Source organism: Dasypus novemcinctus, chromosome 8 (assembly GCF_030445035.2).
Source record: "Dasypus novemcinctus isolate mDasNov1 chromosome 8, mDasNov1.1.hap2, whole genome shotgun sequence".
In the NCBI taxonomy this organism is placed as follows: Eukaryota; Metazoa; Chordata; class Mammalia; order Cingulata; family Dasypodidae; genus Dasypus; species Dasypus novemcinctus.
This window is the reverse complement of record NC_080680.1, coordinates 288,369-315,610: the sequence shown is the minus strand read 5'-3', so window position 1 is coordinate 315,610 and position 27,242 is coordinate 288,369. Positions and strand designations below refer to the sequence as shown.

General features: G+C 40.2%; 1 pseudogene; it reads right to left on the bottom strand.

The window, feature by feature from the left end:
• Positions 1–4,281: 4,281 nt before the first annotated feature.
• Positions 4,282–17,490, bottom strand: LOC101436784 (frizzled-6 pseudogene; annotated as a pseudogene).
• Positions 17,491–27,242: the final 9,752 nt, after the last annotated feature.

The window sequence follows — 27,242 nt, the reverse complement described above, 5'->3', positions numbered from 1 at the left end:
TACTAAACCAGCACCTTACCATTGGGCAGCACAGTTTTTGTTTTTGTTTTTTTATATGAAATAGACTTTATTATCATTTTTTAAAAAGATACATAGATCACACAAAATATTACATTAAAAAATATAGGAGGCTCCCATATATCCCATTCCCCATAAGCCCCACTCCTCTCACATCAATAATTTCTTTCCTTAGTGTGGTGCATTCATTGCATTTGATGAATGCACTTTGGTGAACTGCTTCACAGTATGGATTATAGTTACATTGTAGTTTACACTCTCTCCCAGTCCATTCAGTGGGTTATGGCAGGATATATAATGTGCTACATCTGTCCCTGCAACATCATTCAGGACAACTCCAAGTCCCAAAAATGTCCCCAGATCACACCTCTTCTTCTCTCTCCCTGCCCTCAGCAACTCCCATGGCCACGGTCTCCACATCAATGATACAATTTCCTCCATTGCTAGAGTCACAGTAATTCTTTAGTAAATGCCAGTAAGTCCACTCTAATCCATATTTTATTCCTCCATCCTGAGGATCCTGGGATGGCAATGCCCACTCCACCTCTAAACTGAGAGAGGGTTTAGCTCCCACATGGCCGATGGATGGGATTCTCCAGCTAGCAGTTGTCGGCTCTCTCAGTTCCTCGGTGTGGTGGTTGACCATCCTCACCTCCTTGTTAGCTGACCTGGGTAAGTCCAACGAACTAGAGAGTAGATGTTGCAACTCTGCTGAGGCTCAGGGCCCAGCTGGCACATGGACAGTCCAGAGATTCAAGTCTCCTGGTCATACAGCAACCCCAGCACCAATCACAGGTTCAGTAAAAGTGACAGAAGAGGCATATGTAGAGAAGTCACATCTGAGTCCAACTCCATCACACTCAGGAGCACAAATTCCAAAGTAGGGCCCACTGGCAAGGCACTGAACTCCAGAGCTATGTGCCATGACTGTAGGATCTGGGTGTCTCTGTAGCCCTCAGGAGCACCACTACCTGGGGTTATATCTACTTTGGCTGTCTCCGAGTTCCTGCTGAGATGTGCATAGGCGTGGCCCCTCTGGTGATCTCCCAATTCATTTTGAAGTCTCTTAGCCATATAAACTCATTTGTCTTTACCATTTCCCACTTTTATTCAATGTCTCTTTCTAGTTGCATCACCAGTCTGTGCTTGGTAATAATCCCTTTGTGCCAGGGATGCTCATTCCTGGGAGTCATGTCCCACACTGGAGAGAAGGTAATGCATTTATATGCTGAGTTTACCTTAGACAGTGGCCACATTTGAGCAAAGTGGAGGCTCTCAGGAGGTACCTCTTAGGCACTCTGCAGCTCTAGGCCAAGTTGAAATTTTAAGCACACAGACTTATAAGCATAGTCATCAGTATCAAGGGCTCATCATCGGACCATCCTGCTTACTGGTTTTTGCCCTTGCACTTGGGGGATTGTTGCTGTTCTATGGGGAATGTGACAGAGCTCCCCTGGATAGGAACTCAGCACTCCCTCAGTTGTCATGTGAAACGCTTCCCACTATGTCAATACCCAATGAATATCTGAACATATCTATATACCCTATATGCATGCCCTGAAAAACTCCCTCCCACCCATGCATCCCCCATCAATGACACTCCACACCAGTGCTCCTCCCCTGCCATAGTTGAACCCTTCTGTGATCCTAAACTTCTTCAAAAATGAAGCCTAATATATTGCCAAATTCAATTAATAGGAAAATGAAATAGTAATGATAGGTTTAAAGATTAGAAATAAAATACATAATAATTTAGAAAAACTAAAATAAAGTAAAAAATAAATTGGGGTATTAAAAAAATGAAAAACATCTTAAAACATTGTTTTTGACTTTTTGCCTTACATCACTATAATAGGATCACTGTAATAGGTGTTGCCCTCTATGTACATTGGCAAGGCAATCTCTTCTATTTCTTCCTCAGTGTCTTGCATCTTTTTTTAAAAAATTATGTCTTCAAGAAAGTTTTAGGTCACACTAAAGTCACATATAAAATATGGGGGGCTCCCACATACCCAACATCCTCCCCCTTCTCCCCCCTCCCTAGCAATGATCTTTTTGCATGTGGATGTTACATTTGCTACAACTAATATACAAATATTGAAACATAGCTACCAACCATGGTTACATTATGGTTTACATTATGGTTTATATTTTAGACTGACACTTTTATAAGTTTTTTATTATATTATGGTTTACATTATGGTTGACATTTTAGACCATACACCTCTACAAATTTTTGATAAAATTTAACATGGCCTGCATCCGTCACCTCACAATCATGCAAAACACCTCCATTGCCCACCAGTTTGTTACCCCCTCTTCCATCTGTTCTATTCATCTCCCCACCCCTGGGGCTCACAGTGACAACTAAGCTTCACTGTCTAAAGGACAAGATTCATAGGTACATGTAATAATCCTCAGGGCTTGACACACTAGTCTGGCCTCCCCCACTGGGAGCCACCCATGCTCTCGAGAAACACCCTCCCCTCTGTTTGAGAACATCCGGCCTCCCCAGGATGGGGGTACAACATCTTCCTACTCATTGTACGGGTCTCCACCCACTGATGTAACACCCTGTGACAAGATGAGCACTCACACACTCCCTAGAAGCCTGCCCCAGGTGAACCCTGTGCCAGATGTCCTCCATCAAACACCTTAAAACCGTAATCCTTCCTTATTGTATTTTCTAAAGAGTTTTCTCAATATTGTAGTTTCAACCACGTACCTGACAATCTCCCATGTTCACCTGCTCCCCCCCCAGCCTTCCCCCAATTCCTTGGACCATCTGTCCCATCCTCCCAATCCTAGCCCCCTCAAGCTTGCAAAGCTCAATCAAATGGTATCCCTATGCCCCCATCTTATCCTTTCACTGCAAAACTACCTATCTCCAAGTCATCATAGATTTCCCCCATGTGGGCATCAGCTCACAACCTTCCTCTCCCCCATTTCCTCCAGGCCTATCTTCCAGTCTCTAGCTCTCTGAGACTGCTTGATTTGCTTAATTCATATCAGAAAGGTCATTTAGTATTTGTCCTTCAATGACTGGCTTGCTTCGCTCAACATAATGTCCTCAAGATTCATCCATGTTTTCCCATGTGTTTGTACTGTATTCCTTCTTACATACATACTTCCATTGTATGTATATACCACATTTTATTTATCCATTCATCTGTTGATGGGTATTTGTGTTGATTCCAACTTTTGGCAATAGTGAATAATGCAGCAATGAACATTGAGGCAGCACAGTTTTTCTAATGGCCAAGCATTCCCCTGGCTAACTCTTCTCAGCTACTTAGGTTTCAACATTCAGGAATTGCTATTCTACAATTTACAACTCTATCAACAATAATAAAATAGTTCACAAATGCCCTGTGCTACCTACATATGCCCCCTCCGTTGCAGGGCACTGAGGTGTCCTCTGAATCATAATCTCCATGACCACTTCAGATTTATTTTAGTGAAACTCAGATAGCATTTTGCAATTGATTCATTGCACACCTAATAGCAAAGGTGTGCATTTCCATATTAAATTACTATTTGGTTTACACTAGAAATTGAATCCTTAGTTTCTGATGGTTTTGCTTTTCCCCTTTCTCCCTCCCTCCTCCCCTCCCTCTCTCTTTCTTTCTCTCTCTGTGATTTTCTCTCTCTCTCCCTCCTAATTTTTGCAAATGTTGATATGACCTAAGAGTTGGACTTTCAAATGGTTGCTATGACCAAGAAAAGCCTGCACTGGACAATATGAACAGGAAAGGATGACTGTATCTACAGCTAACATGTGGGATGATTGGGAAGAGAGTCGAGCTCCCAGGCAGGCAGGGTGTGGTGGAGAGTGGTAGGGGAAAGCCGCTGTTAGGTTTGCCTGTGAACCACTGGGGAGAGGGGCGAGGAAGGTGGGGCAAGTGGAAACCAGAGTGGCTGGTCCTTGGAGTTGCCTCCCCACCCCGCCTTCTTTTCCTGCACTCAGGGTTATTTTCCCTGGCATTCCCTGCAGAACTAGTTTCAAGGTAGTCAGGGAGAGGGAGGAGCAAGGCTGGCAACTTGGTCAAAGTAAAGAAAAACCATATTGGTCACTGTCATGCCTCTAAACTGAGCCTTAAACCCCACTTTGCATCGAATAACCTGGTGCCTGTTTCCACCCTAAACACCCCAGAGCGACTTCACTGTGCAGCCAGGGCCGAGACCCCTTTCTCAGAAGCCCCCGTTGCCTGGCTGCGCTGGCGCCAAGAAGCCCCCTGCCCGCGATGCCCCCAGCCCACTACCTCAGCCAGCGCCGGGGGCTCCTGGCCAGAAGGCCCGCCGTGGCACAGGCAGATCCCCATTCACCCCCAGCGAGTCGTCCACGTCCCGGCTGCCCGGGAGAGGCCTCTGCTTCTGCCCGTTGCAGACCAGGCACACCTCGTCGTCTCCAGCAGGCCATGCACCTCATACGGAGAAGTATTTAGTGTCTTCTAAAATGGGACCCCAAGTCATTTCTTTTAAACTTAAGACAGTGCTCTAGTTCCTCTTCTGTCTTGTAAGATGTAGTGAAATGCGGTCATCTCAAGTGAATATGAAGTTTCATGAAAACATTTCTAGGGTGGCAGTCACCTTCACCCAGTGGGTGTTGATCGGGGCTTGAAACGTGCTGCTGGGTGACAGTGACGCCCACGGGACGTGCCTGCTCTAGATGAACACTTGGCTTTACTCAGTTCCACTTCTGCTCCACTCTCCCCATCCCCGTGCCTTTTTCTAGGAGTTTCACTGCGTAGACTTTGTAAATCGACTTCAGGGATTCTGAGCCTGTGCTGCGCTTTAGGATCACACGGAGGGCTTTTGAAGGCTGACGCCAGAGCCGCAGACTAGACCAGAAGCCCCCCTGGGACCTGGGCTGCAGCCCTGGGCTCTTGGCAGAGCCGGGGAGCTACGGAGGGTGCGCGTCCACTGCAGGGAGCTCTGGGTGACAACACGGAGCAGCCAGCCCTTTCAGCGGTCAGGGCAGGACAAGCCGTCCAGCCAAGCCTGGTCCTTCTCAGCCGCGGCCCAGATGAGGAGAGGGCAAAGCGGGGCCTGCTCAGGGCGCTGCGCCCGAGGCCACCGGCTCAGCAGACACCTGCGCCCACAGAGAGGTGGGGCACTCCCAGTACAACGAGCAAACACTACAAATGCAGCTTTGATTTGGCTGTCCCTCGACGAAAGGATCCGTCTCTAACATTTCATATCATATCTTCTGTTGTGTGCAGTGTTAGAATTATACAAGCCCCTTTTACTTAACCAGTAAGATGGGACAAAGCTATTCATGCCCATTTTTCAAAATTTCGCCTGTTATTTTGGGCTTTAAGAAATTATCATTCTGAAAGCCCAATAGGTGATGACAGAAATGTACAAAATTTTCCAGTCTGATTAACGACTGTCGACCTTCGAAAGGCAAGGCATTCTACCCAGGACCTCACTCCCTGTGGCTTCCTTGGCCAGCTGAATTCAGGAGAAAGCCCTTTTACTAACTGCACTTCTGACTTATCCAAATTGTCCAGTGTCCTACTATGAAGTCTGCCTGTAAACTGAATTATCAGGAGAAGCTTGTTTGGAATCACAGACTGGGCGCTTACTGCACCCCACGGTGGAGTCTCGTGCTGCCGCCCTAGCAGCAGAGACGACGCCAAGCACAGCTTCTCCCCGTCCCTAGGGTCAGCCTCCTGAGTCCATGGAACCCAACCAGCCCACCTCTTGGGTTTTAGGTTTTTTTGTGTTTTTTTTTGGCAGGGGTGGAGGAAGGGTTCCACAACCTAGTTTTACTCCAGTTGTCAATTGTCAAGTTTAAGTTTACTTTTTTAAGTTTAAGATTTATTTTATCTATCTATCTCTCCCCATCTCCTCATTGTTTTACACTTGCTGTGTCTGTTTGTCTTCTTTGTTTCTTTAAGAGGCACTGGGAACTGAACCACAGACCTCCTATGTGGTAGGCGGGAGCCCAATCGCTTGAGCCACATCCGCTTCCCTAAGTTGACTTTTTTTCCCTTATACAAAGGAAATTTTATTATTGAAAAGATCACACAAAACAAAGCTTTTACATACAAAGTTGTTTAAAAATGTGAAAAACTTAAGATTTACATTTTCCACATAGTACATAATTTTCTTTTTACGCTTTCACAGAAGGCTAAATAGAGGGAAAAAAAGTAAAAGCATCAGAAAACCTTATTAGTGGGAAAAAATTTGAAGATTTAAAATATCAAAATATGTTGTATAAAGTACATAATTTTGCTCATTAGAACTACAGTTTTTCCCCATTTGATTGGCACATTGACACACTTTTGAATGTTCAGCAAAATCATATACTGAGCTGAAGAAGTGAATTCTACATGGAATCTGAGAAGATACTGCACAAGTACAAAGGGTTTATACTATCTGAATGTTAAACAAAAGTTACAGTATAAGCAATTGTAAATGACCATCATACAATCTTGAGTGGTCATGAAAATTAAAAAAAAAAAAAGTATAGCATTTCGTCTACAAATCCTTCAGGACATTTTATTTTAAAAATGCAGAAGGGTCAGTGGGCAGCATGGTACCCTTTAAATAAGCACCTTATTTTGGTTCCATAATAGATCTGTGAAATTTCTAAAATAACGAGAAATTGCAAAATTCACATATTTAAGACTTTAGGGTTCCTTAAGTGCTTTTAAGTTGAATTCCTATTATAACACCTTTCAATGCATCAACTATTTTCATATTATAAAAGAATACTATTTTCCAATTTCCTTGGAAAGTCAGTGTAAAAGCTACACAAGAAGGGTTAAAATAAGATATCTGAATGATATTATATTTTAGATAGGTTTCCTAGGTATCTTTAAAAAATTCAAATACATATAAACTTATTTTCAAATATATAAAAAAGATAAAGGATAAGTTTTTAAATATTTCAAAGAAAAATATTGATTTTTACATCCTGAAAGTGAAATAGCATAGTACATCTTAAAATACTTTTAACAAGAGTAGAATCTTCAAAAATAGTAAAGGAGGATTCCTTCTAATTCCCTCCCCCTACAAATTTTTAAAAATATTATTAACCTGCACATTTCTGTGTTCTAGGTAAAATGAATCCGATGATCCTTGAAATCTATTTTTCTTTTCAGTGTAACCATGGGCAATGAGCTTTAAATGCAAAATAAGAATATAGTAGTGATTCTTACTTTTTAAAGTAGTTTTTTAAAAATATATTTTTTATCTATTTTTAGAAGATACTTAGATTACAGAAAATGTTACATAAAAAACATAAGGGATTGCCGGTAGTGATTCTTATAACACAGCGCATCGGTTGCCTCCGGTGAAATACGAATCCCCTTTCAAGTAACAGAATACACGGTTTTCCAAGCGTGTGAATGGCACCCTGATCTTTTCTGACTCCTGAAACCGAGTGAACCAGCAGTGACGGAGCCCCTGGGGCTGCTTGGCTGAGAAGAACTGGGGGTCTGCACTGGGCCTGTTCCTGTAAACTCCCCTTTGGACTTACCCTTCCTGCACTCTGCACACTTCAGACACGCTGCTTTTGTCGTTGCCGCTTCCTCCCTGCTCTTTCTATGAGTCTGTTCCCCAGAGAGTTTGGAGCTGGGTGCTGCCTTCCTAGGCTCACCACCGTCCTGCTCTCTTTACTGAGGGGTGCTTCCTGCATTTGCTCCCACCTCTCTCACTGATGTTTCCGGTAGGGTCTGGATTCCTGTCAGAGCTTCTTGTGCTAAGTCATCATGGGGAGTGATTGCTACTGCAGAAGCGCGGTGCTTTACTGTGGCTCCTGTGCTGGTTCCGTGGATTTGGGAATGACTTCAGCTTATGTGAGCTTGGTTTGTCGTGCATCTTTTTGTGTTTAACTTTAGTATTGAACTTGAAGAAAAACTCACATGACTCTTGCAACGCTCTTCGACTGTCACTGATTGGAACTCTCCAGCGATTTCATTTAAAAAACCCAGCCCATTCTGTACATGTCTTTTTTGCTTCCATCCCAGAAGACAGCAGGGATGTCAACAATTAATGCCATCAGATATTTTATCATAAATAAAGCCAAATCTGACTGGGCTTCTGTTTTTGCCTGATAAGGGCACAGGATGTGGTACTGATGACAATGGTCAGAGACCCACGTTATCTCCCAGGTAATCCTGCTCACTTGTTCATAGATGGAACATCCAACAAGTGTCACTAAGGGTATAAAATACGGGCCACTGAAAACTTCTATTCAAATCATAAACTTCTTCAGTTTCTTTAGTTTCTCTTGCTTCTGGGCATCATGTTGTATAACTTGTCAGATATCATTTAAGAAAATAATGCCAGCTAAAAGAAGAGACAGCCCAACAAATACACAAGGGCACAGTAGCAAGAATACAAGGTAACAAGAAGCATCCAAGTCATAGAGACCAACAAAGCAAACTCCACTCATATGGTCTCCTTCCACTTTGCTCATAGCAGGAAGCCTAACAGTCGGAAAACCTGGTGTCCCCATGCAACAGCTAGAAGCCACACTGCTTTCTACTCAGTGGCTTCACAACTCCATTTTCTTCCTGCAGCTAAGAACCAAGTAATGGTAAGAATCACCCACCACACAGTGCCTGCCATGGTGAAAAAATATAAAAGCATAAACAAAACAGCGCAAGCCTTATTTTGAGAGCCTAGAACAATTGTGTCACCAAGTTCTCATTTGCCTTATTACAGGCTGTGCTATTGCTTAGCAAAAACCCAGGGAAGTACATGAGAGAGACATGCTGTAACAGACAGAGCAATAAATAATCCGTCTCTCTGGGTATCTCAATCTTTTAACGTCAATTTAAAAAGTCAGAAATGTGAAGAGAGTTGCACAAAGACAAAATATTGAAACTATCCCAGTAAAATTTTTTGCAAACTCGAGCTGGTCCCTTTCGAAATACACGTTGGTGCACACTGGTCAATTCCCAGAAACTTATAGCCTTGCCCGCCAGGCAACTGGAGGTGTCCTGGACACCAAAGCCCAAAGTCTCTTTGGACTTGTTCTGTTTTCTTCTGAGGGCCAAGAAACTTTGTGGGTGGATCAAAAGTTACAGGAACAGTCTCATCACAGTATTGTAATCTGTCGCATTCCAGTCCCTCAGGCCATCGGACACAAAAGCGTCAATTAATTTTTTGCAATCAGAATATACTTTCTCAAAAAGTTTACAAAAAGGTGGAATCGCATCACTTTGATTTGTGCAGGGTGGTACAAAAGCTTTGCAAAGGAAAGTTTCAACATTTGGTGAACATTCCAGATTTGCAAAAGGAAGAAAAAGCTTCATTTCCGTAGTAACAGAGTTCTGGTCATAATGACCCATCTGGTTAGAAAAAAATGTCATATTGTAGACCATGTTCACATATCTGGGAACAGCAATTGGTTCACAAGTGAAGAGACTGTCCCTTTATGGAGGGTAGAAAAATACATGTCAGCAAAAATGGAAATACTTCCATTTTCTTCAGATTCTCAATTTTAACACATGGCTTGGAGTAATAATCGCTCTTTTAATGCTCAGCAGATTCCCATCCAAATATAAAATGTCCAAAATCCTCCTTCCATTATTTTATCATTTTGAAGGAAGCTGTTTTCCTGAAAATGAGTTCTGGGTCAGGTACTCAGGTGGCAGTCCAAGGCTGCTTTCCCTCCCCACACTTGCCCAGTCTACCGTCCCCTAAATTGACTTTTAATATCCTTGTCTCAGTCCATTCCCTGTTAATTTAACTCCCAGAAAAAAACCTTATTTCCAATTATTTTGGGAGGTGAAGGGATACTTTATCATCTATAACAAGTGTGTGCCTTATAAAGGGCAACTTTTTAATTGACTTTTTATTTTGAAATAAGTACATATTTGCAGGAAATTGAAAAATAGTTAGTGTACTCTTCACCCAGCTTCGCCCAACACCTCTACCTCATGTGTATCAAACAAGGTAGTGTCCTACCAAAGACCTTGACATTGGACAATACTCTTAATTACCCTATAGGCGTTCTTACGTTTATACCATTTTCTCCTGCATTCATTATGCATGTATGGAGTTCTATGACTCTTAGCTCAAGTATATGGATTTATGTAACCATGGTTACTACCTAAATACAGAACTGCTCAATCATCGCAGAACTCCCTGCTTTTTGTGCTTCTCCATCGCTCTGGTCCTTTCCCCCTGGCATCCAGTAAACTGTTCTCTGCCCCTGTGGTTCTATCATTTTGAGAATGTTATATGAATGGAATCATACGGAATGTAAAACTTTTTGAGGATGACTTTTTTTTTCACTAGGCATAATGGCCTTGAGGTCTATTCAGTTTGTATCAATAATTCATTCTTCTTCCTTGCTGAATAGTAGTACTCCATTACATGGATGCACTCACTAGGCAGAGGACATTCCAGTTGTTTCCAGCATTTTGCTATTGTAAATAAGGCTGCTATGAACATTTATCTATGGATATTTGTATGAACACCATGTTCATTTTTAGATATAATTTCTCAAGAGTGCAATTGCTAGATCATACGGTACGTACATGCTTATTTTTTGTGAGAAACTGCCAAATTCTTTTCTAGAGTGGCTTTACCCTTTTCTAGTTTCTACGTCATCACCTGCATTTGGTTTCATAACTTTTGTTTTAGCTGTTCTAAGAACTGTGTAGTGAGAGTTCATTGTGGTTTTCATTTACTAAATGGCTTTTGCTGTTGAATGCATTTTCATGTCCTTGTTTGACATCTGTATTCTCTCTTTGACGAAATATGTGATCATGGCTTTTGCCTATTTTCTAATGGGATTATTTTCTTATTTACTGTTGAGTTTTGAGAGTTCTTTATAAATTCTCCATATAATTTTGTGTTTTGCAAATATTTTCTCCCAGTTTATAGCTTGTCTTTTCATCCTCTTCATAGGGTGTTTTATAGCACAAGATTTTTATTTTGACATAGAACAATTTATTAATTTTTTTTCTTTTATGGACCATGCTTTTTGTGTCATGTCTAAGAACTCTTCACCTAGCCAAAGGGCCTGAAAATTTCTCCTGCTTTCTTCGAAAGTTCTATAGTTTACATTTTACATTTAAATCCTTGATCCATTCTGAATTAAATTTTGTATTGTGAGACTTAGGTCATCACTTAATTTATTATTTATTTGCCTATGAATATCCAATTTTTCCAGGACCATTTGTTGAAAAGATTATCCTTCCTCATGGAATTGCTTTTGGCATATTTGTGTGGCATAATTGGCACACAAATTTTTTATAAATCTACCAAGAATGGATTCTCTATTCTGCTCCATTGGTCTGTGTGCCTATACCTTCACCAATAACACATTGTCTTGATGACTATAGCTATAAATCCCTCCTACTTTCTTCTTTGTTGCCCCTAAGGCTAGCTTTTAAACAATAGAATTTAACCTCCTTCTAGCTCTACTGGACAGAACCACAAATGTGTTATAAAGCTCTATTAATTTGAAGTTCAGAGACTTACATACAAGTATTGCCCAGTAACAATGCAAAGTCCTTGTACTTTCAGTACATACATTCAAACTCTGTTTTAAAGGTTGTGGCATTTTGCTGGTTGTTTGCATTTAGGCCTCCCCAGGTTGACTTTCCTTTACTACCCTAAGAAGAAGCTGTCTGCTCAAGTCTGCCCTCCTTGATATTTGAATTTAGTTTTAAATTTAATGAATTTAGGGTGACAGATACAGGTGTCTTTTCCAATCAACAGAAGCTTGGGAACTGAGAGTCTTTCACTGAACAGCTTTGAGGAAAGCAGTGGCCCAATGAATAGGGCATCTGCCTACCACACGGGAGGTCCGCGATTCAAACCCCAGGCCTCCTTGACCCGTGTGGAGCTGGCCCATGCACAGTGCCAATGCGCGTAAGCAGTGCCATGCCATGCAGGTGTGTCCCCCGCATAGGGAGCCCCACACGCAAGGAGTGCACCCTGTAAGGAGAGCCACCCAGCACGAAAGAAAGTGCAACCTGCCCAGGGATGGCGCCGCATACACAGAAAGCTGACACAGCAAGATGACGCAACAAAAAGAAACCCTTTACCAGTTCTGTAAAGATTAAAACTCAGCCTTCCATCCTCTAACTATGCTCTTTTCTCTGGTGACTTATATTCTAGCTATTAACTCTATGAGTTTCCTTATTATACTTAGTTCTTAGTTCATAATAGCAAGGACATACAATATTTGTCCTTTCGTGCCTGGCTTGCTTAACTCAACATAATGCCCTCCAGGTTCATCATTTTATCATATGCTACATGACTTCATTTCTCCTTAGAGCTGAATAATGTTCCATTGTGTGTATATGCTGCAGTTTGTTTATCCATTTGTCAGTTGATGGACACCTGGGTTGTTTCCATCTTTTGGCAGTTGTGAATAATGTCGCTATGAATATTGGTATGCAGATGTCTCTTCGTGACACTGCTCTCTGTTCTTCTGCGTATATACTTAGTAGTGGTATTGACAGGTCACATGGTAGATCTATATCTAACTTCCTTAGGAACCACCTAACAGTGGCTGTACAATCTTACATACCTGCCAGCAGTGAATAATCATTCCTATCTCTCCACATCCTCTCCAACACTTGTACTTTTCTGTTTATTTTTTTATTAGTAGCCATTCTAGCATATGTGAAATCATATCTCATTGTAGCTTTGATTTGCATTTCCCTAATAGCTAGTGATATTAAATACTTTTCATGTGTTTTTTTGCCACTTGTATTTCTTTTTTAGAATAATATCTACTCAGGTCTTTTGCCCACTTTTTAGTTGGATCATTTGGCTTTTTAGACCTTTGTCAGATGTGTTATTTCCAAACATTGTCTCCCATTGAGTAGGCTGCCTTTTTACTTTATTCACAAAGTCCTTTGAAATGCAGAAGTGTTTAATTTTGAGAAGGTCCCATTTATCTATTTTTTTTCTTTTGTTGCTCATGCTTTGGCTGTAAGGTTTAAGACACCCCTACCTACTACAAGGTCTTATAGATATTTCCTTACATTATTTTTTAGGGAGTTTTATGGTCCCAGATTTTACATTTAGGTGTTTGATCCATTTGAGTTGATTCTTGTATTTGGAGAGATATAGTGGTCCTCTTTCGTTCTTTTGGTTAAGGATATCCAGTTTTCCCAGCACCATTTGTTAAAGAGACTGTTCTGTCTTAGAAAACTGGACTTGGTAGATTTATAAAAAATCAGTTGACCATAGAAGTAAGGGTCTATTTCTGAACTCTCAGTTCAATTCCATTGATCAATGTGTCTATCTTATATCAATAGCATGCTTTTTTTGACCACTGTAGCTTTGTAATACACTTCAAGGTCAGGAAGCATGAGTCCTCCAACATCATTCTTTTTTAGGATGTTTTTGGCTATTCAGGACCCCTTTCTGTAAAGTAGGCTGTTTGAATTTTGATTAGTATTGCATTGAATCTGTAAATCAGTTTGAGTAGAACTGACATCTTCACAATGCTTAGTCTTCCAATCCATGAACATGGAATGTCCTTCCATTTGTTTAGGCCTTATTTGATTTCTTTTAGCAGTGTTTTGTAGTTTTCTGAATACAACCTCCTTACATTCCTGGCTAAATTGATTCCTACATATTTGAGTCTTTTGTTGCTTTTACCAATGGAACTTTTAAATTGATTTCCTCCTCAGTTTTTTCTTACTAATGTATAAAAACTCAACTGATTCCTGAATGTTGATCTTGTATCCTGCCACTTTGCTGGACTCATATTAGCTTTAATGTCTTTGTTGTGGAGATTTCAGAATTTTCTAAGTATAGGATCATGTTATCTTTGAATAGTGAAAGTTTTACTTCCTCTTTTCCAATCTGTATGCCTTTTATTTCTTTTTCTTGCCTAATTGCTATAGTTGGAACTTCTAGCACAATGTTGAATAACAGTGGTGACAGTGAGCATCCTTGTCTGGTTCCTGTTATTAGAGGGAAAGCTTTTAAACTCTGTCCATAGAGTAAATTGTTGCTGTGGGATTTTCATATATGCCTATCATTAAGTTGAGGAACTTTCCTTCTATACCTATATTTTGAAGTGTTTTTATGAAGAAATAGTGCTGGATTTTGTCAAATACTTTTTCTGCATCAATCAAGATGATATGTGTTTTTATTTTCCTTGAATTCGTTAATGTGGTTTATTATACCAATTGATGTTCTTGTGTTGAAACATCCTTACATTCCAAGGAAAAAACCCACTATCATGGGTTTTGAGTCAATTTTCAAATATTTCATTGAGAATTTTTGCATCTTTTTCATTAGAGAGATTGGTCTGTAGTCTTCTTTGCTTGTAGTATCTTTATCTGACTTTGGTATTAGGGTGGTATTGGCATCATAAAATGTGTTGAGAAATTTTCCCTCCTTTTCAGTTTTTTGGAAGAGTTTAAACAGGATTGGTATTAATTCTTCTTGAAATGTTTAGTAGAATTCACTTGTGAAGTCATCTGTTCCTGGACTTTCCAATGTTGGAAGATTTTTGATGATTGATTCAATGTCTTTACTTTTGGTTGGTTTGTTGAGTTCCTGTATTTCTTGTAGAGTCATTGTAGGTTGTGCATTTCTAGGAATTTTGTCCATTTCATCTAGGTTGTCTAATATCTTGGCATCTAGGTTCTCATAATATCCTCTTATGATCCTTTATATTTATGTGGGCTCAGTCATAATGTCACCCCCACCCAATTCCTGATTTTATTTACTTGTGTCTTTTCTCTTTTTTTCTTTGTTAGTGTAGCTAAGGGTTTGTCAACTTTATTGATATTCTGAAAGAACCATCTTTTGATTTCATTGATTTTCTCTATTGCTTTCTGTTCTCAATATCACTTACTTCTGCTCTAGTCTTTGTCATTTCTTTCTTTCTGTTTTCTATGGGATTGGCTTTGCTCTTCTTTTTCTAGTTTCTCCAAGAGTTCATTTAGGTCTTTGATATTAGTTCTTTCCTCTTTAATATTTAACGCTATAAATTTCCCTCTCAGCACTGCCTTCTCTGTACCTCATAAGTTTTGATACATTGTTTTCTCATTTTCATTTGTATCGAGATATCTACTAATTTCTGTTGCAATTTCTTCTTTGACCCACTGATTGTTTAGGAATATGTTGCTTAGCTTCCATATATTTGCAAATATATATTGCCACCTATTCTTGATTTCCTCCTTCATTCCATTATGATCAGAGTAGGTGCTTTGCATAATTTCAATCTTCTTAAATTTATTGAGAGCCATTTTGTGGCCCAACATGTGGTCTATCCTGGAGAAGGATCCATTAGCATTGAAAAGAATGTGTAAATGCTGATTTGGGGGCAAAGTTGTGTATACATCTGTTAGGTCCAGTTGGTTTATCATATTGTTCAAGTTCTATCTTTTCTTGATCTTTTGTCTAGTTATTTTTATCTTTTAATTTGCATGGTGTGTTGAAATCTCCAAATATTATTGTAGAGGTATCTAGTTCTCCCTTCAGTTTGACAGAATTTGCCTCATGTATTTTGGAGCACCCTGATTAGGTGCATAGACATTTATGACCATTATTTCTTCCTGTGGATTGTCACTTTTATTAATATATAATGGTCTTCTGCATCTCCTCAATTTTTTTTTACATTTAAAGTCTGTTTTGGATAACACCAATATAGCTAATCCTACTCTTTTTTTGTTACTATTTGCATAAAATGTCTTTATCTGTCCTTTCACTTTCAGTTTATTTTTATCCTTGGTTCTAAGGTGAGTCTCCTGCAGACAGCATATGGATGGCTCATGTTTTCTTTTCCATTATTTCACCCTATATCTTTTGATTGGGGAGTTTAATTCATTAACATTCAATGTTATTACTGTAAAGGCATTACTTACTTCAAACATTTTATTCCTCGACTTTCAAATGTCATATCTTATTTTTCTCCATCTTTTTACCTATTTGGTTACCCTTTCTGATAGTCTTCTCTTCTACACTGTCCTCCAGGCCTGTCTCTCTTGTCTTCTCTTTTCTGACTGCAGAAATCTCTTTAATGTTTCCTGCAGAGCTGGATTCTTGTTAGCAACTCTCTTAGTTTCTGCTTATCTGTGAATGTTTTAAACTCACCATCACATTTGAAGGACAGTTTTTCAAATAAAGAATTCTTGGCTGGCAGTTTTTCTATTTCAGTACCTTAACTATATCATACCACTGCCTTCTCATTTCCATGGTTTCTGAAATGAAATCAACACTAAGTCTTATGGTCGTTCTTTGTATGTGATGTTTCACTTCTCCCTTGCTGCCTTCAGATTTTCTTTTTATCTTTGGCATTTGGCATCCTGCATATTATGTGTCTTGGGGTTGATCTCTTTGCATATTCTAATTGGAGAATGCTGTGCTTGCTGGACATGTTTGGTTATGTCTTTCATGAGAGCTGGGAAATTTTCAGCCATTATTTCCTCAAATACCCTTTCTGCCCTTTTCCCCTTCTCTTCTCCTGGAAATCCCATAAGCCATAAGTTGGTGTGCTTCATGCTGTCATTCAACTCTCTGAGCCCCTCCTCAATTTATTCCATTCTTTTCTCTCTCTGTTATTTTCTTTTCAATTTCAGCTGTCCTCTACATCACTGAATTCTTTCTTGCATGATTTCAAATCAGTTGTTGTATGCCTCTATTGTATTTTTAATCTCACTTATTGCAAATTTAATTCCCATAAGCTGTTATTTTTCTAACCAAGGTTTCAAATTTTCTTTGTGCTCACCCAGCATCATCTTTAATGTCTTTTATTTCTTCAGCCATGTTGTCCTTCAACTCTGTGATTTGATTTAGGAGATTTGTATGAACCTTATTGATTAGTTATTTCAAGTCCTGTGTCTCATCTGGAGCAAAGATATTCCTGAGTCATATCTTTATTTTCCATAGTATGACTTGTAAAGTTTTGCTGATGCCTAGGCATCTGATTATGATGTTGAGTTTATTCTGATGTTAGTTTCTCTCTCACATGGGGATTTACTGTTAAGTAGCTGTTCTCTGATTCTTGGTTCATCCTGTTCTAGGTGTGGGGAGCCAGCCGCTGTGAGACCTATTTACAGCCTGCCACAACATGGCGGATCTCACAACATGGTGGAGTTCACAAATCTGCCCTGTCATTTCTTTGTTCTTCTTCTTCTTTGTTTCTTTGTTCTCCTTTTCCTGCTGCAACTCTCTTTGTTTCTTTGTTCTCCCCTTCCCAACGTAACTTTGGTGACCACAGCAATACCTCATGCGCAAGGCACGAGACTCCGCAGACCCGACGTGAACTGTCGGCCAATCCCCTCCTTGGACGTCTGCCACCCACAAAACCAGCCTGTCACCTATGTACACATTCCCTTCCCTCCCTATAAATTCCCGTGTTTTACCCCCAATAAATGAGGCTTGATCAGAATCCTGTCTTGCCTCCATTCTTCGTGTCTCTTGTCCCCGTCTCTGTGTCGTTTGCTTTGTTTCTAGATCCCCGAGCTTGGTCAGACGGGAGACGTCCTGTCGTATTGGCCTGGCCTGCGGGCGGGTCCAGGTCATTTTGGAGCCCAATGTGGGGGCAGAACTGAGCAACGACGTAGAGAGCACCGACTGATGGGCCCAAAAGAAGAAATCCAAGAAGACACCGTGTAGAGTGAGTCCACGGTCAGAGCTTCGTGAGTGAACGGAGACACCGCACAGGAGCCTGCTGCGCGGTCAGGATCTCGGTAAGTGATCGGCGAAAGTATGGGACAAGCAATGAGTGAGCATAAAGTGTTTGTAGAAGGTCTACGTGAGGCTTTAAAGGCACGAGGAGTAAAGGTTAAACAGCTCCTAGAATTCCTTGCTTTCCTAAAAGAAGTTTATCCCTAGTTTCCATAGGAAGGGAGCATTTACAACTCATAAAAGGAGCTACAGCAGCTAAAAGAATTACAACACTGTAAATGTAGGAAGGAAGTTAACCACAACCCTTTTATCGACCTTTTGCCCAGCTGTAGTTCCCCGTCAGAGCCGCCCGTGCTAAAACTGTCACTTAAATACCCTCCTAACTTTTCTCCATCCCACCCCCCTGTAATTACCTCTGCTTACCCGGTTACCGAAAAAAGAAATGATGATGATGAGCAAGTTCGGGTACACTCCACTTTTCCGTTTAAAAATTTAAAAGAGCTTAAGTCCACCACCTCTACCTATGGGCCCACTGCTCCGTATACTATTACCATCTTGGAGCACATTGCCGATGCTTGGCTCACACCTCATGATTGGCGTACTCTTGCTCGCTCTGCTCTCAGTGCAGGAGATTACCTATTATGGAAATCCGAGTACGCCGAGTTCTGTGGCGATACAGCCAAGCATAATGCTCAGGCTGGCAACAACAGGTGGACTATTGATATGCTCACAGGGTCAAATGATTATAGAGATAATACAAACCAGTGTAGGTATGACCCTGGCCTATTTGCTCAAATTCAAACTGCTGCCCTTAAGGCTTGGAAAAGGTTGCGCTCAAAAGAACGCCCGGCCTCCTCCCTCACTAATAGTAAACAGGGGCCGGAGGAGCCTTTTTCAGATTTTGTAGGCAGATTGTGCACGGCTGCAGAAAGGCTGTTTGGTGATACCAATACAGAAACAGACTATGTAAAGCAAATTGCCTTTGTAAATGCAAATGTGGCTTATCAGGCCGCAGTTAGACCTTATGGAAAGAAGGAGAACTTGTCTGGTTACATCAGGCTTTGTTCTGAAATTGGCCCTGCCTATCAACAAGGCCAGCCACAAGCCCCAAAATCCAAACAAGCTTATAAGGCAATCAACTCTGTTCCAGCAAACGCCCACCCCTTTCACAATTCTACGGGCTCCCTACTATCTACATGACAATGTAGCTCTGGGCTAGTGAGGGCTAGTATAGTTAATCCACTGGTATGAGAGAAAAACGTGGCAACATTTGTGTTTTGTTTTATTTCCATGCTAATTCTGATTGGGCTTATTTAACCAAGATAATAAAATGAGTACAAAATTTTTATCAAGGTCTAAAAGGAATTTTCAGTTTTAAATCAATAATTATCTCCAGAACTTCAAGTCTCAGTATAGTCTTACAGTAATAATCCAAAAATGTGTGCTAATGGTCTGCCTAACTGCTGCTCAAGTTATTTTAACTGATTGCTGATAACTAATAGAAATGTTTCCAAGCACAAGCTTGCATATTACAGGCAACATGAAGTCCAGAAGAAATCTTGAAAGGTACAATCTAAGATGTGCTGTATAACAGAGGATTTAAAAGCAGCTATATCAAGAAAGTAAAGAGTTATGAGTCGATTGTAAATAAATTGGTATGTTTCTGTTAATGTGTTGTAATTGTGTTGTGTTTGTCTGTCTGTTCATTCAATGTCACTGTATATTGTGATACCTCCGGATGGTAATATAAATTAGTAAAAAAAAAAAAAAAAAAGAGAGCTCTATTCAAATGGCCAAAAATTAAATAAGCGCTTATATTAATACTTAAGTTTATTATATTAATACATAAGTTTAAATGTTAATAAGATAGCTACAATGATAAAAATTATAAGTCTTGATTAACAAAATTGCTATGCCTTTTCATAAAAAATGGTTCTTGCCTAGATTGAAATGAATAACTTATTTTTCTTCACAGGATAATATGAAGGATGTAAAACTTAAATGAATATTTGGTTAAAAGTTTGTGAAAATGCTAACTGAAATTTAATAAGTCTTTGCAAAAAGGTGTTTTGTCCTAAAATAGGATGGCTAATTTTTCATAAACTCTTGGAACTTAATGTGCATGTGGTGAGTTGTAGAAGGTATTGTGGTAACTTTAAGTAAGGGAATGTGTTCTGTAAATGTAAAAGTTGTCTTAAAATAATATAGGCTATATGGTTATAAATAATTATAAGAAGTTTAATGAAGCATTGTTTAAATTAAGGTATTTAAATGGCTAATTCCAAAAAGTCATTATTAAATATATATAAAACTGAATTGATGATGATAAATAATAAAAGGTAATTTTATAACAGGAAAACTTGTTGGTGGCTAGTCTTCCCTGCAAACTGGCTTCTAGGGGACTGTTTCTGGTATTACATGCTACTAAGTATTTCAAGTGAAGAAAAGTTCATTATTTTAACAAGCTCATTTAGTGTTGATGGCAGTGATATGTTGTAAGAAGTTTGCCTGGTAACTTAGTATGTGGGATATATGGAATGTGTTTTTATTACTAAGGAAACAGGAGATGATTTCATCCTGAAATAAAATGATTGATTATTGAGAAAGAGTAAAATGTGGGACAAATGAATACTGAAAGTGTAGAAGGTTTGTGGAAAGAAAATTTTATGGTTAAAGTTAAGTAAGATTTGATGGGTCTGTCTATAAAGTTTGAAAAAGCCTTAGTATCAAGTAGTATGTATCAAAGTTAAAAATATTGTTCTTTTTCAAAGTCTCTGAAATCATTAGTCTGTTTTGGTGAAAGTTTATGGAAATTTATATCCTGAGTAATCAGTATACAAAGAGTCTGTTTTATCAAAACAGATTCTTATGCTTTAACCTCATCATTTCCTCAGTGTTCAAGGAAGAAAAGGTCTTATCTCTTTTAAAGGAAATAATGTTTAAACCTGCTTTCTAAAAATCAGATCCTGAAAAGCAGCTTTTTATTTCAAACTAATTACAAGAGATTTGTTCTTTTACCTTGAAAGAAAAAAACAGTTAAGCTCATTTAATATGTTATAAGTTGAGAGTGTTTAAAAGTGTTATAAAATTAACAGGATTTTTTTAACCCTCTGTTAATTAAAGTTGTATGAGTAAAAGATTCCTATGACTGCTTAAGAGTGTATAAATTTACCAATATTTCAGCATAATATTAAAGAAAAGTACAATGTGGTTAATTATGGTTTTAATAATTATAAGAGTATGTGTCACAGAAACAACCTCTTATCATAGATTAAAGTAACAACACTAGTATGCAGCAATCCCAAACACTGCTAGTATGTTGCATAAAGTTAATATCCAGCTGTATTGCTATCACTTTGTTTTAAAACTTGCTAAGACTTTCTTTAGTGTCTTCTTAGACAAATCAAGCTAGCTGCATCCTCTATCTATTAAAAAAAAAAAACCAACAATAGACTTCTGCGGTGCTTTTCAGGGCTGTGTGCATAGCCCAACCATCTTGTACAGTATTTACTGATAGTAATAGTAATAAAAAAGCAGCATACGTTATTTCTCAAAAAGAACAGGTTTGGCAAACTTCTTATTCATCTGCTCAATGCACAGAGCTTTCAGCCATCATTAAAGTTTTACAAATGTTTTGAGAGCCCTTGAATGTTGTCTCTGACTCTAAATATGTAAGTCTTACTGTCTAGCCATAGTTGAATGCAGCCATCATACCCTAAAAACTATGCTTTTAAAACAAAAAGGGGGAGATGATAGTATTATAACACCAAAAGATCAATTGGCAAAAGTATTATTTACTTTAAATTTTCTTAATGTTTATAATTCATTGACACCTGTGGAATATCACTTAGAAAATGTCAAGCATCTACAGTAGACGCAGGAAATGAAGATCAACCAATATTCTAGAAGGATCTTTTAAGCAATGAATGGAAAAAAAAAAAGGCAGGATTAAAGTAAGGGGGTGAGGCTATGCTCTTATCATTTCAGAAAATGGAGAACAAATTTGGCTACCTGTGAAGAGGATTAAACCCCAGAATGAAGAGATGGAGTCTTCTACAACTTCTGATAATGGTGATTGTAAGTAATAAGGAAGCTGCCAGTAATTACACTTATTAGACCTATATACCTAACCCCCCATTACTTAGAGTGTTAACCTGGAAAAATCCATTCTTTCATATATATCTGAATAAGACCCATATATTCCCTGGACCAATTGATGATCGATTGCTAATTAAACTCTATGAAGAAAGACAAAGAATCGATAAACTCATATTGCCATTTGATTATCGGCCCTTATGTATGGGTAACCATCCTTCATGTATGTATGTTAAAAATCGGGCCGTAATTATCTTCAAAAATAATAATACTCAGTTTATTGTGACTTTATTTCACTCTTCCAATTTATTCATAACCAAAAATCCTACTTATGATTGTCCACAAAAAGACAGTAGGGATAAAGAGGGATGGCCAGAATGCCATATAGGAAGAGAATCTGTCATTTTTAATGATTCCTATGGAATAGTGTGGGAAAGTGCCGCTATGGAGAGTCCCATTGAATATAATGACAGATTAATTTGGTATAGTCTAAATAGTAAAGGACAACAAAAAATAAATTTTACTAAAAATAATAGTGTTTGGAAACAGAAAGGGAAATGGATCCCTTCTCCATGGTGTAATATTACATCTATACACAAGCAGAAGAATCTGTGGAAAGTTTTTCTAGGAATAACTCCTACTATAGAATGGATTGGGAATAATAGTAAGAATGGTCAATATCTGCATTTAAATCAAAATCATCATCTTGACCTACTTAAAGCTGATAAAGGGGGAACCTGCCTTTTCCTCCAGGAAGAATGTTGCTACTATATAAATGAATCTGGTATTGTTGAGCAAAATGTTAAGAAATTGCGAGAATTGCGGGAAGGAATACTGCCCTCCCAATCAACCTCCTCCTTATCCGTCTGGCTCACTTCCCCTCTCGCAACATGGCTAGGTCCCCTCCTCAGCCCCCTAATCACTCTCATATTAATCTGTGCATTTGCACCTTGCCTCCTTAAATTTCTCCAAGAAAGGATGAAGCAAATCTCGGCCCACGTGATGTATCTTGCCGCTGTTCGTCAGTACCCACCTATCCGGACCGAAGAATGAACAACCAACCTTTGAAAATGCAAATTTCTTATGTTGTCTCATTTGCTATCCTGTACCCTAATAACATTTCTTTGCCTGTTTTCCCTTTACAGTCACCACCTCCCTTATCACGGCTTAACCTTCTCTGTTTAATCTATATCACTGAACGGCTTCGGCAAAGATCCAGCAGCTCGAACGAGCAATGGGCACCCTGGCCTGACAAGACCAGGGCGGGTGTGGCCACACCCACCAATCTCAGTACATCATGCTTGTCATATGCGGTCTATGAGGGCTCCCCATTATAGCTTGCTGTAATTGCAAGCCATCTGTCGCTAAGCGCTGGACTGGTTAGCCAATGATGGGCAACTGGGCTGACCCATCAGTCAACCTAAGACAGGGACGTGGCCTTTTGCTGCCATGATTCCCAATGACGGGTAAGACTGATCGCATACTGGGTAAGGCGAATCGCTTACCGGGTGCAGCCCTGACCTAAGACAGGCACAGCCCCCCTTTCAGCACGGGAGCACCTTGCAGCTGCATGCCACTACTGAAAATAAGCCCTGCTCTAACGTGAGCCGTCGCCGGCTGTTCCTTTCTTCATTTCATTACGTATTAAACAGAAAAGGGGGACCTGTGGGGAGCCGCCCGCTGTGAGACCTATTTAAAGCCTGCCACAAAATGGCAGATCTCACAACATGGCGGAGTTCACAAATCTGCCCTGTCATTTCCTTGTTCTTCTTCCTCTTTGTTTCTTTGTTCTCCCTTTCCCGCCGCAACTCTCTTTGTTTCTTTGTTCTCCCCTTCCCGCCATAACTCTGGTGACCACAGCAATATGCATGCGTAAGGCATGAGACTCCGCAGACCTGACGCCAACTGTCGGCCAATCCCCTCCTTGGACGTCTGCCACCCACAAAACCAGCCTGTCACCTATGTACACATTCCCTTCCCTCCCTATAAATTCCCGTGTTTTACCCCCAATAAACGAGGCTTGATCAGAATCCTGTCTTGCCTCCATTCTTCGTGTCTCTTGTCCCCGTCTCTGTGTCGTTTGCTTTGTTTCTAGATCCCCGAGCTTGGTCGGACGGGAGTCCTGTCGTATTGGCCTGGCCTGCGGGCGGGTCCAGGTCACTAGGTATTTAGTATTGTCCTTGTTTACTGCCCAAACCAGTGTTAAGGACCCAGTAATGGGGTGAAGGCCAGTTTCCAAGGCCTTGGAAAGGGGGGCCGTAGAGGCTCCTAATTACCTCTTTTATTCATTTATTAGTATATTTCCCTTCTTGTGTTTTTTTTCTGGTCTGCCGCAGATGTTGCTCCTTGGAAGACTTCTCTGCTCAGACCCCAGGTGCTAGGGTGGAATGCACTCAGTGTAACCCCTAGGGCGGGTGGGCAGTGCTCAAGCAGTCTTCTCAGGGGGCCAAGCCTCACGAACTTTCTCAGAAGTCATTCTCTTCCCTTAGCTATTGCACTCTCCCTCCCTCGGTGTCCTAAGCAACAATCCCAGGGCAGTTGGGAGGCTGTTTGAGAAGGCAAATTATCTTTAGCTCCCTGCCTGCTCTCAGTGCAAACACTGTTGCAGCCCCATGAAGCCTGGAACTGTGGGACCCCTCCAATGCAGCAGACCAAGGTCACAAGCCAAACTCTGAATTTGCTGTAGGCTGTGACCCTCCCTCCCCCTCTCTTGGGGAAGAGGACCCTTGCAAACCCCTTAGTCCACAGCTGCCTTCCAGGAGCTGGAGGACCAGTGCTGTTTGCTCCGAGAGTGGGGGGATAGGTGCCAGCGACTGCTTCTGCAGCTCTTCTCGTGGGATTTTTTCCAGTCAGTTGAGACTCCTTTCCTTTGTCCCTCTCTCTTCTGGGTGGTGTCTTGCCTTCCCGTAGTGTCCTAATCCACAGAACAGCCTTCCAGATCATCTCTGCCTGTCCTCTCACTATTTTTCTGGGAGAGAAGGGATTCCTCCACCTCTCTAATCCTCCATCTTCCCAGAAGTTCTCACAAATCACTTATTTTGATACAGATGCTTTAAAATACAAATATGATATCATGATTTATATTTATCTTGATTTTGTTTTAAATTGTTATTTGATATTTTAAGTAAATGAGGCAAAACTTATTGGGAACATGTGTCAGTGAGCACTTTCTCAGTGAAGGAGAAAAGAAATGAGAATACTGTCTTCAGATGGGCTCTGCTTAGGTTCTGGTATATAAGTAAGGTAGAGTGGCGATTTTTATCTTTTACCTTTCAGAGCCTTTTAGTGTACACTACTGATCATACCAGGATCCTCCCATGAGTCAGTGGGTCAGCTGGCTGTCATGAAGCCCTGATGGCCACAGGCCAGGCAGCATCCCCCCACCTCCTAGGGGCCCTGGCTCCCAGGCTGCTGACTCCAGACCCTCCTTTCCTGGGCCTCAGTCCAGGCTTCACATCTCTGGACACCCCCAGCAGTCCAGTCCTGCTCCTTCTTTTTTGACACAGACCTCGGGTTTTCACTTCACTCTTGTATTCCCTCCTGCTGTGCCTCACCTCCCAGGATTAGAACCCTGACCTGGGAGCATCATGTCTATGCCTCACAGCACTTCCTTTTGCAGTGGAGACACTGTCCACCCATATTCTCACCTTTTTATCTCTTCCCTCTCTGTACCATATGGTATGCCAACCTTATGTCTTTGTCCACCCTGATCAAAGCAATGACAACAAAGCTAAGAATACAGTTCAAAAATGCATTTAAAGGTGCTATTTCACTTTTCCTTAACTTTTGAGGTTTTCTTTTCAACTTTCATTTTGAAATAATTTCAGATTTACAAGACAGTTGCAAACATGGCACAAAACCGATGGAGGGTATTCCAACTCCTGACCTAGATACCCAGATACATCAACTTTTAACATTTGCCACATTTGCCTTATCATTCTGCCTGTCTATCTATCTAGTTATCCATTTTCTAAACCTGTGAGAATAGGTTGTATGCTTTAAACATCATGCTCCTTGAACACTTGATACTTTTATGAGGAACAAGGATATTCACTTATGTGACCACCTTAAACAGAGTTATCAAGTTAAAGAAATTTAACATGGTATACAGCTTACTCTGCATTTTGACTTTTTCATATGTCCCAGCAATGTCCTTTTGGGCCTTTTCTCCTCCATTATTAGAATTGGTCCAGGATAAGGTATTGTATTTAATTGCCATAGTCTCTTTCGTTAGTCACTTCTTTTTTTTTAAATTGTGGAAATATATATACAACATAAACTTTCCCATCTCAACCACTCCCATTCAGTTAGATTAATTACATTCACAGTGTTGTGCAAACCTTACCACTATCAATTACAAGAACTTTCCCATCACACCCATTATGCATTAACTCCCCATTCCCCCTCTTTCTTCCTCTGGTAGCCTGCACTCTACTTTTTATCTCTAAGAATTTGTGATTTCTAGCTATTTCATAGGTGTAATCCTACAACATCTGCCCCTTTGTTTCTGACTTAGTTCACTCAGCGTGATGTCTTCTTGGTTCATCCTCACAGTAGCACGTACTAGAACATCTTTCTTGTTAAGGCTAGGTAGTATTCCACTGTAGGTATATACCATATCTTGTTTATCTATTCATCTGCTGATGGACACTTGGGCTGCTTGCTGCCTTTTGACTATTGTGAATAATGCTGCCATGAACATAGGTGTGCATCTGCTTTTCCTTATATATACTGGGTGATAGTTCTACCAAGCACTGTATTTCACCCTAAGTGTGCTGTCTTTATCACTGAATCACTGATTGAGACTGGGCACAAAAGATAAAGGTCAGAAGAACGAGAGTAACCTCGAACCCATAGCTTTTCTTGATGTCAGATCATTTAGTGAAGGCTGTTAAGTTATCATCCATGTTTTAATATTCCTCATTAGATTTAGAAGAGGAAATGGAAAGCTGCTTTGGCCATGACCTGCTCATAAATAATAACCCCCTCCCTCCAAAATGACCCAATGTCATAGCTTCATAAGACATTGGGCCTTTCTCCCCTGGTCTAGAATCTTCAGAGCTAGAAAATTAGCAATTGACCTGCCATTTAGACAGCCTCCTACTTTGTACCAGTGCTGTAGGAAGACCCCATGGTAATGCTGCAACAGAAATGTTCCTGCTTGCGGGGTGGGGAGGGAGAGTAGGAGAAGGCTACTGCAGAACACAAATGGGTCCACTCTGATTCACGGTGAGGAGCTGAATGAATTACTTCTCCTTTTCACTGAATGATCCCCCAGTGAGCCAAACGAGGTACATACTGCACTTACAAAAACAAATCAGTTCTTCTTTTTCACTAGAAGCATGGAATCTACTTGTACTTTAAAGTTCTCATAAATTAGGAGACATAATCCAAAATGACCATCAACCTGTAAAAATACCTCTTACTGGAAATATGATGATGGAATTACGTATATTTGTTTACACGTTTTTACATGTTCATAGTCAGTGCTATGATATAGCTTGAATTTTGATTTGTTACATAGAAATGAAATGAGCTATGGTAATCAAAAC